This window comes from Spodoptera frugiperda, chromosome 9, assembly GCF_023101765.2.
Source record: "Spodoptera frugiperda isolate SF20-4 chromosome 9, AGI-APGP_CSIRO_Sfru_2.0, whole genome shotgun sequence".
In the NCBI taxonomy this organism is placed as follows: domain Eukaryota; kingdom Metazoa; phylum Arthropoda; class Insecta; order Lepidoptera; family Noctuidae; genus Spodoptera; species Spodoptera frugiperda.
The window spans coordinates 5,957,216-5,971,822 of record NC_064220.1 but is presented as its reverse complement, the minus strand read 5'-3'; the positions used below and the strand labels follow the sequence as shown (position 1 = coordinate 5,971,822).

The following is a 14,607-nucleotide window of genomic DNA, read 5'->3' as shown; positions in this document are numbered from 1 at the left end:
ACGAGGTACAAACTATCAGTTTTTATAGTCCCATAAATATTAAGAGTTTTATCATGGGAGTGCCATGGCGTGCTTATGGGGAATTGTCACGTCAATATGGTATTGCACCCCTTTATATATATTTGGTATTTTAACGCACGACTGGCTTAGCACTAAAAATCTATTTTAAGGTGCCTATTGTATCCGGAGCTTCAAAAGATTTAATAGGTTTAATAGATAAGAAGTAAAAAGTTTTATTAAAAAGTAGAAAGATTTAATAGGTAGTCAAGGCTCTGGCTCAAAGTAGGAGCAGAAATGCTGACGCCTCACCCAAGGCAGTAGAAGTCAATAACAATGAACCTCCTCAACATAAGAAGGTTTGTTATCTCTAAACTTCGCGATTGTCAGGCAGACTGGAGATCGCAGTTGAAAAGGTCGAAGTTCACCACAGAGCGCTGTCTCCATCAAGGTCAAATGAGTAGCATTCATAGACGATTCCCTCATAAGGGGGCTGAGACTGACTCGGACTGACTATCTGTTATTTAACCGGTTCTTACAATACCCACTGGAAGGGCAGAAGTGGCTACCAATCTGTTTTATCTCACTAATATTATAAATGCGAAACTTTGCGAGTTTGGGTGTATGTTACTCAATCACTTCAGAACGGCTGAAAGGATCAAGATGAAATTTGTAACAAGGGTAGACTATGGTATGAAATAACACGAAGGAGGAATTACTTTTAACAGAAACGCGGACGAAGCCACTACCAGAAACTAGTTGTTCATTAATATTTATTCATCTTCAATAACAACACACAACGTTTTCTATAAAGTACAAATGAATTAAACAAATAACGAAATGTATACAAAAACGCGATCACATTCGTAACAGTTCAATTATCGGTCATCGATCAACGTCACCCAGTATTATTATTCATCACTTACTGAAACGTGTGACTTCGAGTCCTGCTTGCCCTACAAATGTATGTATATATAATTATATTATTGCTTTTTTGGTATAAGCCGGTAAACGAGCAAACGGATCACCTGATGGTAAGCAATTGCCGCCGCCCATGGACACCCAAAACACCAGAAGTGTTACGAATGCGTTGCTGGCGTTTTGGGGGTTAGGAATTTAAGGGTTGTTGGGGAATCGGGGATTGGTAAAGGGGATAAGGAGGCCTCCGGTAACCTCACTTACACAACGAAATAAAACGCAAGCGTTGTTTCACGTCGGTTTTCTGTGAGGCCGTGGTATCACTCCGGTCGAGCCGGCCCAGTAGTTTCGTGTTTACTTTTGAAGGATAATCATAAATAAGTAATTAATTTCCTTCTCCCATTGATTATTGTATATATATGAACTATTTTATAATATTTTCTCCTGTGTCGTGGGTACGTTTACAAACTTACAATTTCACATACCTAAAGGATTTTCGTGGATTGAACCCGAGATACGTTGCATGGCAGATAGTTACCCAGCCACCGCGCTAAGTCGCAAGTGTGATTGCCAAACAAGGGGCCTCGAGTTCTTTTTTCGGGCAAAATATATAAGAGACACTGCCGATTAGACCTAGCAAATAACCTCTTTTCTACTAAAATAATAAAAAGCATCAAAAGGTGTGCTCTAGTGCTCTCCCTTTTATGCTAAAAGGTCTATTCACTTCTCCACAATTTTCAAACCATTTTATTCCACACACATATAAAATATTTCACACGACAAAAACGCAATTATTTTTTTATAAACCACTTAACTAACTGAGCCGTAAGCGATGGCGTTCAAAACAACAGTCGCAATTGGAAATGTAGCGGGGTTGCCAACATCAATCAACGTCAGTTAAGTAATACTATTTTGACACTGGCAATGCTAACCCGTTGTAGCGTTTGTCACGAAATTCCGCCACCATTTGGCTGAAAAGATTGTTTAACTCGGGAGGAAGGAGGAAAATGGTTACATAATGATATTTTATTTATAGAAATTAAAATGGTTAAGGTGATATCACGACTTTATGTAGTTCGTGGCTTACTGCCATATTTAAAAACATGATTATTGAAACTATTCTTTAGTAGGTAACGATTTTGTTTAGAAAACAATTTTCGACTGCACGGTTGGTGCGGTGGCTGGGCAACCGGCTGCCACGCAAGGTGTAGCGGGTTCGATTCCCGCACGGAGCAATTCTTTGTGTGATCCACAAATTGTTGTTTCGGGTCTGGGTGTCATGTGTATGTGAACTTGTATGTTTGTAAACGCACCCACGACACAGGAGAAAATCCTAGTGTGGGGCAACGTTTTTTTTAGATGAAAAAAAAAAGATGAATTTTTAAGATCTGGCGGACTGATTTTGGCGGGATGGGAAGTCATTAAATGACTTCTCCCGCCTTGAATGAGGCGAGATGGATTGTCAGATTCTTACTGACTAAAAACCACCCCGTTCCTACTCCTACTTTTCGAGCTGGAGCCCCGGTAACCCGCTAGATAGTCCGCAGCTCCGGATTGCTAAGCACTGGGTTAAGTATCCATAATTACTCTAAGCGGTTAGAGTGTGGTGCTGGACAATTAATTTAACTGTTATTTTTTATTATTCTAGTATTTGACCCACCGATGTCAGGTTGCTGTCGGGTCGTTTGACGTTCAAGCGGAGAGTTCGGGAGCTTCTTCTGAAGAGGTTGTCAGAGTCTTCATCGGGATCTTCACTATAAGTAGTATGTATGTATTATATGTAGATATTATATGTAATGTTATTATGTAGGTATATTATGTTTCCATATTATTTAATATATTGGTATACATATATTTGTGTAAGTATATTGTATTTCTTTTTTCCACTTGAGCTTTCTTGATTTGCTTGCTCCGTGCACCTACCACTGGTTTCTCATTGCATCACCTGAAGGTTTGGCTGGTAGAAAATGCCTAAGGCATTAAGCCCACCTAATGTACAAATGTAATTCATGTGCATAAAGAATAAATTAGAAATAAATAAAATATTTCGTTGTGTGAGTGAGGTTACCGGAGGCCCAATTCCCCCCTTTCCAATCTTCCCCATCTCCAGTCCCGAACAATAACCTTTAAATTCCTAACCCCCAAAAAGTCGGCAACGCACTTGTAACGCCTCTGGTGTTTCAAGTGTCCAAGGGCGGCGGCGATTGCTTACCATCAGGTAATACGACTGCTCGATTACAGGCGTGTTTCATAAAAAAAAAGTAATAGGTTTGTTATATACCTATGTAAAGAAGAATATGACGTGAAGTATAATGTGTAACTTACCAAAATAATATTATAATCTGCAATCCAGTTTCGACACTTGACTTTCAGTTGCCATTATCTAAAACAAAAAGAATAAAAGGTTATAATTTTGGCCTAGAATATTAAACCGCGTGGCATGAAAACTAAAAACGTATTTATTACACGTGTTAGATAGTTTTTAGAAAAAAATCTGAATGTATGTATGTACAGTTAGTTAAGTTATTTAGTATGCGAGTAAAATCATATTCAGTACAGAGACGGTAAACATTGATTAGCTACCAAATTGACCAATGGCAACAAAAGATGATTTTGTTAAAAACGTACAATTTACTTTACAGTGTGGTAGAACCATGCTTCGGCACGTTTGGGTCGGCTCGAAACCACGCTTGCGTTGTGCTTGTTGTATGAGTGAGGTTACCGGAGGCCCAATTACCCCCCTTCCCAATGTTCCCAATCCCTGATTCCCCAACAAACCTTAAATTCCTAACCCCTAAAAAGCTGGTAACGCACTTGTTACGCCTCTGGTGTTTCAAGTGTCCATGGGCGGCGGCGATTGCTTACCATCAGGTGATCCGTCTGCTCTTTCTACGGTTTATGCCATAAATAAATACTATATCAATAACTACCGTCTTTGTGCAGAATCAATATTCACTTTCTTACTTGCATATCAAATAATTAGACTGACTTCAAGTACAACTTCTACAGATCATTCAAAGCGACCTTGAAGTTATGTTAATTTCAGTTTCAAGACAAATAATATTCCTCTGTATCTCTACAACTTACATACACTAAGTGGCTTTGTTTACATTACAGACAAGTTAACTTTGAAAAGACAATAAAATGTACAGTTAGAGGGAAAATCTAGTCTCCGATGAGACAGAAAAATTAAAAATGTCTGCCGACCTCACTTTTAAGCTGTTGGTAAGTAAATGTTAGATTAAGTAATAATTTACCGACTGCACGGTTGGCGCAGTGGCTGCTACGTAACGTGTAGCGGGTTCGATTCCCGCACGGAGCAACTCTTTGTTGTCGTGATCCACAAATTGTTGTTCTGGGTCTGGGTGTCGGGTGTATTTGAACTTGTATATTTGTAAACGCACCCTCGACACAAGAAAAAATCCTAGTTTGGGGCAACGTATTAAAAAAAAGAAAAAAAAAGAATTTTCAATTTTCACTTTTCAAAATAACGCAAGGGCGTAGAATTAGGCCCTCACAAACTTTATTTGGTTACATTAATGCTTATTTTTGTCCACTGTAATCTAATAACTAAAGACAGAAAGAGGTATTATATAGTAGCTTATATAATATAGTAGCTTCGAAAATAAAATGGTTTGTTTTAAATTACAATCGTTTATTAGTGGTAAAAGAAGTAAGACTTTGATTTTATTGTAACTTTCGTGAGACATACTAAATTAATTATTATGTTATCGGCCTACTCACGTAATGTTTTGACGAGGAACTCGACTAGTTTCAAGCCATGCTAGAGGCTCATATTCATGAGCAGCATTACGCGACACACGACGCGGCGATTGTCGCACTGCTAAACTAGTCGAGTTCCTCGTCAAAACATTACGTTAGTAAGCCGATAACATAAGAAGTAAGACTTGATGGCAAGCGATCACCGTCGTCTATGGACACCAAATGAATAACAAGGCCCAATTACCCCTCTTCGCACGCACTTGTAACGCGTCTGGTGTTTCGGGTGTCCATAGTCAGCGGCGATTGCTTACCATCAGGTCTTTCCATCCAGGTTCCAAAAACAAATCAGTTAGGGAACTGATTTGTAACTTTGATTTTATTATTTCTTAAAAGGATAGGGATCCTTTTAAGAAAGAGCAAATTTCTCAGCAAAAGTATAACAGGTAGTAGTTCATAAACATGATGACTGTACTTTAATACTAAAAGGGTCTTCACAAGTAATAACACCCACAAGGGTATGTGTTTGTATATTACGCATAATACACACTACAGTTTAGGTTTCTGAGATATATTATTGCCTCATAATATAACTGTATCACGTCTGTAGTCTAGAGACAAAGGGTATAAAGTATCTCCCTCATATATTATCTCTGAGGTCCTTTTGACAAAATATATTACTCCTCTTGTGACCTATTCTGATTTGGATGATTATGATGACGGTGGTCATGTTTGGCGATAGCGGAGAATATATTAAATATTGGAGCGTAGTCCTAGGTCGTATATAGGGTTACTGATAATTAGTGAATGATATTAAAACACGTGATTGTACTCATGATTATAAACAACTTTCCCTAAGAAACTTTTTTTGTACACTCATTAGTTTCATTTTTATCACAATAATAAAGTGAAATTCCAAAGTACCTACCTAGTTACTAGTCTTTCGATAACCCGAGCGCTCCGCTGCTAACAGCTGATCATGCGCGCGTATTAATGTATATGACAAAAGAGCAAAAATTTTAATGTATGTACGATTCTTTCAATAATAACCTATCGCAGACGAGATAGAATTTCGTCACACTGTACAGGCAGATTTCATTAACATTCTATCTTTAGTGAGCTAAATCTAGCGACAGATTCGACTAACTCGCCGCTGGCCAATTTCACCGAGGAAGCCATATAAAGATAGATTACCATTGATTCCATATCCGAGTTAAACAGAAAGCTATCCATTCACCCGAAGTTTGCCACAAGTTCGCTACGAACCTGTAACTAACTTCTTTATCTTAACTAAGTTTTATTACTTTCGGTTGAGTGTTAGAAAGGTATAGTGGGACAGTGGATGGAATGTCGACTGCTAAGTAGCCTTTTTTGTGAGGATGGACTAACATCCTTTTTTTTTGAATAAGGGGCAAACGAGGAAACGGGTCACCTGATGGTAAGTGACTAGCGCCGCCTATTTTAAACCTGCCTGCGTAGCCTGTTTTAAAAATGAATACGGTCTTTTCTTGAAGGTTTGAAGGTCGTATCAGTTCAGAAATACCGCCGACGACAGCTCATTCGAAAGTCTTGCTGTACTTGTAACTGTGTGACTTCAGTTTGTAATTGTGATAATATACAACCCTTGCTGACTAAAAATACTCTGTCCGTGGTTAATCACTGACCTTGACCGTGACCCTAGCAGCTGGTTAGCAGCTGTGGTTATGACTTCATTTCCGATTTTATTATTTACTTTAAATAAATTAATTTTGAGTAAATTCGTAAGTCACCAGTTTGATTTTGTATTAGGGAAAATTTTCAAGCATATAGAGAAAAAAAAACGAAAATCTAGAATCATATCTTGCTCAACAGTTATTACTAAACAGTTTGAAGCGACAAAAAGTTCAATAGCAATAAATCCAAAATTGAACACAATCATTAACATAAGCGTAATTGTGAAATTACAATGTGTCACAAAAAGAGGGGTAGACACAACAATGGTTGAAATGTCAGAAGGCTGTTAAAAATTTAACAATAGATAGTGGTTGGCTTTGTCGCAGTCATACAAAGCGAGAATTGTGAACGTTCCCCCGATCTATAGGCCTGGATGGGGCATTGGGAAATGGACAATTTTGATCGTTTTTGTTCGATTCATAATGTCGCTTTTTTGTTGTGCGTGCTGTGAGATAAAAGTTATAAGGCTTTTTGAGTTTAAATATAGGCTTTTTGTAAGAAGCTGATTGCAAGTCGTTATGAAAATTATCTTAGTGGGTATGTTCGTTTATTTATAAGGGCGGCCGTACACGGACGGCTTCAAGCAGTTATAACCCACTGCTTGAAGCCGCGACGGCACGATGAACTATAGCCATTCATTCGCTGCCGTACATACGACTGCTCGAGCAGTCGCGAACACTTCAAGCCGTCAACAGCTTCAAGCAGTCGACGCCGACCGCTCGAGCAGTCCGTGTACGGCCGCCCTAAGAGATTGACATAAAAGTTCGAATTAATTTTCATTTTTAGACTAAATAATAATAAAGTATCGTGCCATACCTTGTTATAGATTAGGCCAATGTCAATCAGATCTCGTCTTTGCTCAGTATTCACGCGTGCCATTTATTATGGAAATGGGGGCAAACGAGCAGGCAGGTCACCTGATGGTAAGCGATCAGCGCCGCATATGGATATCCACAACACCAGAGGAGACTCAAGTGCGTTGAGGGCCTTTTATAAAGAACTACGCTATTTTCAACGCTATTGGTATAAATTTGCCACTGCTGAAGTAAAATCTTGTTTATACCATGTTTCTAATCACTTAGCACTATCGCATCTAGAAGTAAAACATCTTTAACTTGTAAAACTGTGGGCCTGTTTCATTTTAGTAGTCATTGTAATTTCGCGTCGACACGGCTCTGGCCGGGATTCCACCAACTTTTGCTTTGACAGACATTTTGATGGTTTTCTGCTAAATTATATCTTTTTATTTGCCATTCATTGCGACTCCGATTACAGTTTTGTACTGGCATTTAACCGACGCGACGCAGCGATTTGTTAAGAAAAGTTTTTGGTCCTTTCGTCCGCGGGCAATTAATTCTTTGCTTAATTGCTGTATTGAATTCTTGATTGCACAGTAACAAAGGTCGTTGAGTTAAGTTTTGATTTGGATTAGAAGAGTTTATACTTCTTCCGCTGGACAACTTTTCAAGGTATAAAATCCGTTGAGCCTTTAACTGTCTTCAGAAAACTGTTGAGGGCAAATACTTTGCTAACTCCAGTCACCGGTGACCAATGCGACGGGTGTGTGTGTTAAACCTATAGCTATACATTAGGCAAAAATCAATATTCTACTACTTAGCAGTTGCAAAAGCCAAATAAAACGTTCTAATATCTAGCGCCTGCCCAAGGCTTCGGCCGCTTTCACGTGGGATAAAAAAATAGCCTATGCAATATTCCAGACAATAATCTGTCACTATTATAAATTTCTTCTCGATCCTCAGCCTTTTTGACATGATTGAGTAACAAACATACACACAAGCATTTACGTCTAATATTTTACTCGACTCAGGAATCGATCTTTTGGTCGGAATTTAATAACACGACTAATTGTTTATTGTCCACTGATTGCCTATAGATGAATGTGCGCCATCCATATTCATGTGGCGCCGAGGACCATAAACTAATAGGCTGTCAAACGAAGGTATATACCTATATATACCTTAACATATTATGTTATTGGTCATCGGTCAGTTTTGCTCTCAGAAATATTATATCTATTTCTTTAACCGACTTCAAAAAAGGAGGTTTCTTTGTTTGGCCTGTATATGTGAATGGTTGTGCGCGATTATCTCACAATTTGCCGAACCGATTTTGATGCGGTTTTCAGAAAAGTGTTTGTTATGCTTGGAAGCAGGTTTTTCAGTATATATGTTACAGCCAAAGTAATAAATCTCGTTAGTATATATACTGTCTAGCAATTATATATAACGTCTACTCAATTTAGATAAAGTGATAAATTACACAAAATTAATCACTTTAACTAGCAATTTTATATACTATCTTCAACGACTTGGATAACGTAATAAAACGAGCAGCATGCAAGCAAAAATGCACCATCTGTCAGGCAGGGTTTCTGTCATGGCTCCGGCGCTGCGGACCTCCGGCGGCCCCACGCGTACTAATCGTCGCAGACGGCTTTCGCTCACCACCGCAGCTTCGGCTTGTTGGCCGGCGTCGCCGGCCAGCCTCAGCCGCCGTGGCTCGCTAGCAGCCTCCTGCTCCTCAGCCCGCGGGCCGCCTCGGTCCTACGCGCCTACGCGATTTTAAATTGCACTCTAGGGGTAGGACAAACAAGACTACGTGGGGTCGGTTTTGTAGCAATTCGGTTCTGTCACTAACTTTTGTTGCACAGCATATGCAATTTTTAAGCAACATTATAATTTAATTCTTACAGAAACTATAGCAAATTAGTTTTATCGGAATTATGTATAGGGTACTACAAGTTCACCACCACCATTTCCTAATAAAATTTATGCCAAAACAAATTAGTCTTTGATCTTAAAGACAATTTTTTTTTCTTACAAGTTATTCTTACAAGTAAGGCTCTTGTATCATTTTGAGTTTCACATGTATTATTACTTTGACTAACATAGACTCCCTCTTATAAATAATGTCCAGATAAAGTGATTAATTTATTACATTATCTAGTGAATTTGCCACTTATATATAATGACCAGTCATTATAAATAATTACTATTTAATCACTATGACTGTAACATATAAACCGATTTCAAAAAGAGTAGATTGATGTTGGTTTTTTTATACGTAGTTTACTGAAAATTATTTCTAGTAGTTTAGTTTTATTATCATTTTTATTGACATTTCAGTTTAGTTATTTTTTCACATTAATTACGTTTTACTATATTTAACATATACGTATGTGAATCGGCTGTGATAACAGTTCTCCGCCGGGCAACATTCATCAACATGATCCCTGTGCGAAATAGACCAGGTACACACATTTCGAGTGTCACAATCGATTGATCCGTCCGTCAATCAGTCCGATATAGTAAGTCAACGAGATAGTAACATGCTTTTTAAGTGCGGGCCTGCGGACGGCGAGCAAGGGTAGTTCGCCGCCCGACCAGAACCAGACCCGTGCGTGCGGCGCGTCGCGTTCCGTGCGCGCCTCAAAGAGCCATCAGACCACCACAGATGGGGTCCAGTAGGGCTGATGCCTGATCCGGAGCTGCGGACTACCTAGCGGGTTTACCGGGGCTCCGGCTCGAAAAGCAGAAGAAGGAACGGGGTGGTTTTTAGTCAGTAAGAGTCTGACACTCCCTCTCGCCTCGCCCAAGGCGAGAAAAGTCATTGGATGATTTTCCCCACTAAAAAAAAAGCATTCACAATACTAGACAAAATTATATGGCTAGATTATAGTGCTTGTGATCAGAACCAGACTCGTGCATGCGGCGCGTCGCATTCCGCGCGTGCCTTAAACACCGTAAACAGGTGGGGCCCAGTAGGGCTAATGCCGACCCGAAGTTGCGGACTGCTTAGCGGGTTACCAGGGCTTTGGTTCGAAAAGCAGGAGTAGAAACGGAGTGGTTTTTAGTCGGTAAGAGTCTGACATTGTCTCTCGCCTCGCCCAAGGCGATACATTAAATGATTTTGTCCCCACAGCAAAAGTTTATAGTGCTTCATTTTAATATAGTAACAGTTACTAGTCATCAAATCCTTACAACATCTTTCAAAGAACACGAAATCCCACTTTTCATCACATGAGATATCATAGAAGTTTCCAGCAAAAATATAATGTCGATATGAACCTAACTTCATCATATTTAAGTCTCCAACTTTATATTCTAAAGGCAGCTTATATCGTGCTTTGAAACCAGGGAAATAGTTTTCTAAAGCGATTTCTAGTCAGGTGGGTTTTAGTGTGAACGTCTGGTGTCGGATTGAAATAGAGAGTTGAATTTAAAAGACTGTTATTGTTGTTAGAAAAATACAATAAAACACAATAGAGATGAGTTCAAAGACTTAGTAGTGGACACAGGAACGTCCGAAAAGAAGTTTTCAAATGCAGCTGCGACTTCTGCATCCGATTTAATTACATTATTATCAATTATAAGACTAAATTCACTACTCTTCTCTTTAGACCTCCCTGTTTCACTGTTAATAATACTCCAGGTCGCTTTAATTACATTGTCACTGTTTTTTATTTTAGAGCTCAAGTATAACGATTTTGCAATTGAGCAAACTTTTTTAAATAATTTAGAATATTTCTTTACATATTCACTAAATTCAGTTGTATTAATATATGTCCTCTCGTTATAAAGCTCATATAGGCGTTTCCTACTCTTATAGATGCCAGTAGTTGCCCATTGGTTGAAAGACGCATTGCCATGAGCTGGTATAGTTTTAGGTGTGAAGGTGGACTTAAACTCGGTATGGTAAATGTTAAAAAATTCATCACACAAGTTATTAGAATTTTTATTCCTTAATAATAAAGGTATTTTGTCAGTGAGTTTAGATTTGAAAGTTTCAATGCGTCTTTCAGTCTTTGGGTTAACAATAATATGTGGTTTCGACACTTTATTTACTTTATTTGTTATTGAAATTAATTGTCCACAATGATCTGAATCAAGCAATGATATAATTTGTTTATTAATTGGTACAATATCAGTATAAATATTATCTAGGCAAGTGGCACTAGTAGGAGTTATCCTAGTGGGCTCCAGAAACAGGTTCGTGAGGTTAAATGAGGCAAATAAACTTACAATTTTTGTACTTAAACTAGAATTTTCTAACAAATTTACATTAAAATCGCCACAAGTAATGATGAATTTATTTGAACTACTGAGTTTATTTAACACTTCATCTAATACTGTTTCAAAACAGTCATACAAACCAGTAGGTGGTCTATATACACTTAAAACAATAAACCGCTCTAATTCCACACAGGCTATTTCAACAGTACGTTCAACAGAGCAACTAACTATATCCTTGCGTTCTTTAAATTTAAGTTTATTATTTAGTAAAATTAGTGAACCACCATGTATAGCGTTTTCCCTGCTGAACGAGCTACCAATCTGATGATTACCAAAGTTGAACATTAGTTGATGAGATTTCAACCAATGCTCAGTAATGCACAGAATATCAACATTATTACAATTTAAAAATAGTTCTATTTCTAATTCCTTGCTCATAAAAGTATTTTCATAAATTCATAAATGTATTTTATGAATAGAGCAAGCTTTGTGTGGGTAAACTTAAAGCATAATTGACAACCCAGGCCAAACGACAAAGGCTGGCAACGTACTTGTAACGCCTCTGGTGTTTCGGGTGTCTATGGGCGGCGGTGATTGCTTACTATTAGGTGATCCGTATGCTCGTTGACCGGCTTTTACCATAAAAAATATTAACTTATTTTCAAGAAAAACCTTCACGTCATTAATTCCTGAGGAATTAAACACAATTGGTGAAAAGTGGGTGTTACCTTGAGTAGGTACACTTCTCGGTTAAAAGTCAATGTTACATTATTTTTACTGATTTATAAAAAGTGTGTGAGTTATGTATTTGTTTTTCTATAAATTATCCTGTCATATAGTTTTGTATCCACAATAGATTCACTGATAAACGCGATCTGACATGTTATTTTGTTTTACATACATATTAAATTATCATTTTATAACACGTTTACCCACAAAACTTCTGATTACATTTGCCTCGTAAATCCCAAAATAATCAAACACACAACATACCACAGAAAATCCAAAGCAGCCACAAACTCTCAAGAAATTGAAAAACAGGATCTCACAAAGACACCCCGGTTACCTTAAGCTCTGCTTACCCCAGAACAAGCCAGTGTAAAGGCTCGTTTAGTTCAGTTACCCCACTTAATGAGGCGTTAGAGTCCATAATCCAAGCTTACAGTAATAACTGCTAACAGATATAAACTGAGAGAAGGTTTTTGAAGGATTTTGTGTAAAACTCAGTTTAAATTATATCGTAAGGTAAAATACTTTTCCCATGTTGGATTAAAGGAATATTAGTATTTTCAGAGAACGAATGTGTGGGCTTATTTTCCAATTAGTATATTATGTTTTTAAAGCTTTACGTTCGTTCTCGTTTTGTTTGAATGTGATAAATTATGAAGTTTGAAAAGGATTTTCATTTACAAGAGTTTTGCAGTAAAGAACAAGGGATTGGAAGTAATGAGTATTTACTTGTTTTGTATGGCTAATAATAAGCGTTAGGTGATGGATTCGAAGGTAAAATATTTGCGAACAAAGGTAAACGCTGATGATTGCTATGATTTTTTAAATAAAAAAAGACTCTCTTGAAACAAATCATTCACTGCACGGTTGGTGCGATGGCAAGGCGACCGGCTGTCGCGCAACGTATAGCGGGTTCGATTATCGCACGGAGCAACTCTTTGTTTGGGTGTCATTGTAAACGCACCCACAATATCATTCGAACTTGAGACGGGATATTTACCATGTTTATGAGTCATATTTATGTCTATGAGTTTCCGATATTTCGGCACTGTTGCAAGCGCCATGATCACGGATGAACTGCACCCACAAAACTGGTGAAAATGCTAGTGTAGGGGCAACGTTTAAAAAAAGCAATATGTGACTACTTTTTTTTAACTTTAGACCTCTCTCTCAAACCATAGCCACCATACAAGCTAGAACGAACAAAGAAGATAAATTAATAATCCCCGTATTGTGTTAGGACGTTAAGAGGCATCTTAATTGAATGTAAAATGCTTTTAATTTTGCCTCTTAAAACCTGCTAAGTGTTTTGGCAGACATTATCGGTAATGTGTTATTCAAGGGCCTGTTTATGGGGCCTTTTTGACCATTTTATTTAACGGCGGAGTTCCTTTATGGGGGATTTGGTTAATCACATATCTGTACGGGAAATGAAGGCTGCCATTAATTTAAATTAACGGTAATTAATGTCGAATGTTCCTTTTTGAACGGTGATCTGAGGTGTTTTAATTTTTTTTGTTGGGTTGATTATTTTTACCGACTTCACAAAAAGGAGGAGGTACTATGTTCGGCTGTTTGTATGTTTTTTTTTTTTTTTTTTTTTTTTGTATGTTTGTTCATCGAATACTCCGTCAATTGTCGACGGATTTTCAAAATTCTTTTTTTGTTCGAAAGTAGATAGTTCTGAGGTGGTCCCATTGTCACCAAGTTAGGATCTGATGATGGGATCTTAGAGAAATCGAGGGAACTCCTCAAATATTATAGGGAACTATATAGTGATTTTGGTATATTCATCTAGAATTGAAGCATTTACAGTCAAAAAGTAACATTTGAAGAGGTGGAACTGATGAAGAAGACCAGAAATGGCCAATGGAACTTCATACTCACATAGAAATCACAATAAAGTTAATTAAGTGACTGTGACAATACAAATAAATAAAGTAGTTATTGGGATAGAGAATTTTAACCGCTAAAAGTCGGTTACGTAGCCAAATGGCAAAAAACGGAACCCTTATAGATTCGTCACGTCTGTCCGTCTGTCCGTCCGTCCGTCCGTCCGTATGTCACAACCATTTATTTCCGAAACTGTTGGGCCTATATAGTTGAAACTTTGTAAGATGATGTATTTTGGTAACCGCTATTCGAATTTTGAATAAAAATGAATAAATTTAAAAATTAAAGGGGGGCACAGCATACATGGAACTGATTCAAAAAAAAAATTTTTTCAGCTAACATATCCGTGATGGGTGTCTACAGATAGGTCTTTAAAAAAGACGTTAAGGTTCTTAAAACCACTTTTCGTCAAAATCAATCGTTTGAAAGTTAGACGCTTCCAAAGTGGAAAAATGAGTGTCCCCCCTCTAACTTTTAAAATAAGAGAGTGAGAAAACTGAAAAAAATGTACCTATGCTGTAGATTTTAATAGAAACCAACAACTAAAATTGGTTTGAACGAGATATCATTATTAGTTTTTGAGAAATAAAACATTTTCAAAAAC

At 37.7% G+C, this 14,607-nt stretch overlaps 1 protein-coding gene across 4 annotated transcripts in view; it reads right to left on the bottom strand.

The window, feature by feature from the left end:
* LOC118271123 (immunoglobulin superfamily containing leucine-rich repeat protein) overlaps positions 1-14,607 on the bottom strand; it is a 380,874-nt gene that overhangs the window by 25,608 nt on the left and 340,659 nt on the right. For all 4 annotated transcript variants that reach the window (XM_035587058.2, XM_035587059.2, XM_035587060.2 and 1 more), the window contains one exon: positions 3,241-3,298. The gene's annotated coding sequence lies outside the window, so the exon portion shown is untranslated. The remainder of the gene's footprint in view (positions 1-3,240; positions 3,299-14,607) is intronic.